Genomic DNA, 4,716 nt, shown 5'->3' with positions numbered 1-4,716 from the left:
TCTGCATGGTGGAGTGACCTAGATCTTCGCTCCTGAAGGGTCTGAAGCATTATCAGTCCTTTGCATATTACATTGATGTTTTCTATTGATTTTTAACCACAGGACCTGGGGAGACTGAGAGATGCCCCAGTATATCTTCTGCAGATATACTGGAGTATATGTTCTGTAGTATTCCAGAAGTACTCCTTACTTCCACTGTGTAGTGGCAATTCCTCGACAATCAAGAGCATTCAGTCCCTCCGGCCAGTAAAGCAACCGCTTCTGTGGCCACTGTTTTACTGGCATGAGGAGCCCCAAGTGGCCAGGGTCAGCTGCCAGTCTAACCAAACTGCTGCAGTGTCACCTAGTGGAAACATGCCTCTCTTGGGAACTCAGAACTCTAAACTGGCAGAGTCTGATGTGGAAATAAGAAGCAAAACTTTCAGCAGTGGTCACTAGGGGTAATTGAGGAGCCGCTCTCATTTCCACCCTCTGTTCTCACACCAGTGAGGCTGGTTTCGGGAGAAACATTTAAACATTAGTTACTGATTTACAGAATAGTCTACATCCTCAAGTCTGTTGTTGATTTTTACACATTCAAATTGTATAAAATTTAAGAAATATTATGTATGAAATGAATGTTTACTTACATTTATCATCTACTTGAGAACTATTTAGATAGATGCCTACACAGAACACCAGAATCTTTCTAACTCAAAGCAGAAGAGGAAATTCTTGTGCACTGGAAGACAAAGAATGATATTGAAATTAATTAGGAATAATAATAATTAAGCTTGTTCTTAACTTTATTTATGAGATTTCAAAATTTAAAATTAGAATTTTGTGTCCCACCAAATTATCAAACAAGAGAAAGAATGAAAACATTTTCAGAAATGGAATGGCTTAGGAACTTTGCTTCAATAAACTCTTTTTAGGAAGTTACTTTAGGAGGACATATTTAGCAAACCAATGATAGAAGCCAAGAAAAAGGAAGACATGAGATTCAGGGAACAGTATATATAACCCCAGAGAGCAATAATGAGAGAAGTTCCAACAGAAAGAAGAATTCCAGGAATAAAGGCCTCAAGGGTAAAAGGGACCTGAATAGAATAGATAAATCTGATGGGAAACTGGGGGATAATTTTGAGGCTATGATAATGTAAAATTGTGTAACAGTGGGAAAGAAATTCAGAAACTCTAGGGAAAAGAAAAAAAATAGATAAAAAAGGAAATATAACCATAATTCGTTAGTTGGGTCTGTAGTAAACAAGAATTATATAAAGTTATGTATGGTTTACTTATCTATAACTTAGAATCAGTCCTGTGAAAGGGGAAGTATTAAACTCTATCCTGCTTCGCCTACATGAACTGTATCACTGATAACCAAATGGGAGACACGGGAAAATTTCTCATTTCAGAAGTTTTCCAGCCAGTAAAATGTAAAATGTATGTTAGAATTAGCACCATATCACAACCCTTGGTGAATTAATAGATCTAGACCAGTGCTATACAATAGCATCTTCAGTGAGGACGGAAATGTTCCATATCCACCTCAGTACTGAAGCCATGAGCAATGTGAGGCTCCTGAGCACACTGGTCATGTGGTTGGCATACCCAAGACGCTGAGATTTTTATTTTATTTCATTTGCATTAATTTAAAGAGCAGGCAACATGTGACGACTCTATTGGTTCATGTGGGCCTAAACAATAATGATAAAGGGCTGCTATAGGAAATATCCAGATACCCTGTCTCCCTATAGAAGAACCCAGAACCACCTAAATGGTCTTGTCAAAAGACTGAACCTGAATCTGATTCCCAATTTGCAAAGAAAAATAGGGGAACATATTAAATACCTCCGGGTTGTTGTTATTTAGTCACCAAGTCCTGTCTGGCTCTCTGTGACCCCATAGGCTGCAGCAGGCCAGGCTTCCCTGTCCTTCACTATTTCCCAGAGTTTGCTCAGAATCATGTCCATTGAGTCAGTGTTTCCCATTGAGTCGGCTCTTCACCTCAGGTGGCCAAAGTACTGGAGCTTCAGCTTCAGCGTTAGTCCTTCCGATGAATATTCAGGGTTGATTTCCTTTACTAGATTAACTAATTTGATCTCCTTGCTGTCCAAGAGGCTCTCAAGAGTCTTCTCCAACACCACAGTTTGAAAGCATCAGTTCTTTGACACTCACCTTTCTTTATGGTTCAACTCTCTCACATCCATACATGACTGCTAGAAAAACCATAGCTTTGACTAGACAGACCTTCATTGGCAAAGTGATGTCCCTGTTTTCTAATATGCTGTTTAGGTTTGTCATAGCTTTCCTTTAAAGGAGCAAGTGTCTTTTAATTTCAAGTCTGCAGTCACTGTCCACAGTGATTTTGGAGCCCAAGAAAAGAAAATCTGTCACTGCTTCCAATTTTTCCCCTTCCATTCTCCATGAAGTGATGGAGCTGGATGCCATGATCTTAGTTTTTTGAATGCTAAGTTTTAAGCCAGCTCTTTCACTCTCTTCTTTCACCCTCTTCAAGAGGCTTTTTAGTTCCTCTTCACTTTCTGCTATTAGAGTGTTATCATCTGAATATTTGAGGTTGTTGATATTTCTCCTGGCAATCTTGATTCCACCTTGTGATTCATCCAGCCAGGGATTTCACATGATGTACTCTGCATATAAGTTAAAAAAGCAGAGTGACAATACACAGCCTTGATGTACTCCTTTCCCAGTTTTGAACTGTCCTTTGTTCCATGTTCAGTTCTGTTGTTTCTTGACTTGCATACAGGTTTCTTGGGAGGCAGGTAAGGTGATAATCCCATCTCTTTAAGAATTTTCCACAGTTTGCTGTGATCCACACAGTCAAAGTCTTTAGCATAGTCAATAAAGCAAATGTTTTTTCTGGAATTCTCTTGCTTTTTCTATGATCCAACAGATAATGGGAATTTGATCTCTTGCTCCTCTGCCTTTTCTAAATCCAACTTGGGCATTTGGAAGTTCTCAGTTCATGTACTACTGAAGCCATTTAACTTGAAGTATTTTGAGCAAAACTTTGCTAGCATGTGAAATGAGTGCAACTGTGTGGTAGTTTGAATGTCCTTTGGCATTGCTTTTCTTTAGGACTGAAATGAAAAATGGCCTTTTCCAGTCCTGTGCCCACTGCCAGGTTTTCCAAAATTGCTGACATATTGAGTGCAACACTTTAACACCATCATCTTTTAGGATTTTAAATGGCTCAGTTGGAATTCCATCACCACCACTAGCTTTGTTCATGGTAATACTTCCTAAGGCCCATTTGACTTCACATTCCAAGATATCTGACTCTAGGTGAGTGACCACACCACTGTGGTTATCCAGGTCATTAAGACATTTTTTGTATAGTTCTTATGTGTAGTCTTGCCATCTCTTCTTAATCTCTTCTGCTTCTGTTAGGTCCATAACTTTTCTGTCCTTTATTGTACCTATCTTTGCATGAAATGTTCCCTTGCTATCTCCAATTTTCTTGAAGAGATCTCTAGTCTTTCCCATTCTATTGTTTTCCTCTATTTCTTTGTATCATTCACTTAAGAAGGCTTTCTCATCTCTCCTTGCTCTTCTCTGGAACCCTGCATTCAGTTGGGCGCGTTTTTTCCTTTCTTCCTTGCCTTTGGCTTCTCTTCTTTCCTCAGCTGTCTGTAAAGCCTCCTCAGACAACCACTTCACCTTCTTACATTTCTTTTATTTGGGGTGGCTTCGGTCACAAGGCTGTGATCCATGAAGGGGAAAATACCTCAGGGATGTATTAGCAAAATCTAGGCTGTGGGATGTTTTATCAAACAATCAAATTTCTTCAACAAATAAATTGTAAGGAAAAATAAATATAATTGAAAGAAACTAAAGGTTTAAAGGGACTTAAAAAACAACAATTAATGACAATGTACGAATATAATTTAGCTCTATATCCAAACAGAACACTGGTAAAATAATTGTTCCATTTTGAAACAGTTGAAATTTTGCATAGTGACTAAGTATTTGATGATATTACAGAACTGTTATTAATTATTCAGGTTGGAAATACAGTCTTAAGTAGAGTTCCAGAAAAGCATCTACTTCTGCTTTATTGAGTACGCCAAAGCCTTTGACTGTGTGGACCACAATAAACTGAAAAATTCTTAAAGAGATGGGAATACCAGACCACCTTAGCTGCCTCCTAAGAAATCTGTATGCAGGTCAAGAAACAATAGTTAGAACCGGACACGGAACAACAGATGGTTCCAAACTAGGAAAAGAGTACGTCAAGGCTGTATATTGTCACCTTGCTTATTTAACTTATATGCAGAGTACATCATGAGAAACACTGGGCTGAATGAAGCACAAGCTGGAATCAAGATTGCCGGGAGAAATATCAATAACCTCAGATATGCAGATATACCACCCTAATGGCAGAAAGAGAAGAACTAAAGAGCCTCTTGATAAAAGTGAAAGAGAAGACTAAAAACGTTGGCTTAAAACTCAGCATTCAAAAAACTAAGATCAAGGCATCCAGTCCCATCACTTCATGGCAAATAGATGGGGAAACAATGGTAACAGTGAGAGACTTAATTTTGGGGGGCTCCAAAATCCCTGCAGATGGTGACTGCAGCCATGAAATTAAAAGATGCTTACTCCTTGAAAGAAAAGCTATGACCAACCTAGAGAGCATATTGCAAAGCACAGACATTGCTTTGCCAACAAAGGTCCATCTAGTCAAAGCTATGGTTTTTCCAGTAGTCATGT

The sequence above is a fragment of the Muntiacus reevesi genome, chromosome 19 (assembly GCF_963930625.1).
Source record: "Muntiacus reevesi chromosome 19, mMunRee1.1, whole genome shotgun sequence".
NCBI classification, from domain to species: domain Eukaryota; kingdom Metazoa; phylum Chordata; class Mammalia; order Artiodactyla; family Cervidae; genus Muntiacus; species Muntiacus reevesi.
This window is presented reverse-complemented; position numbering follows the sequence as displayed.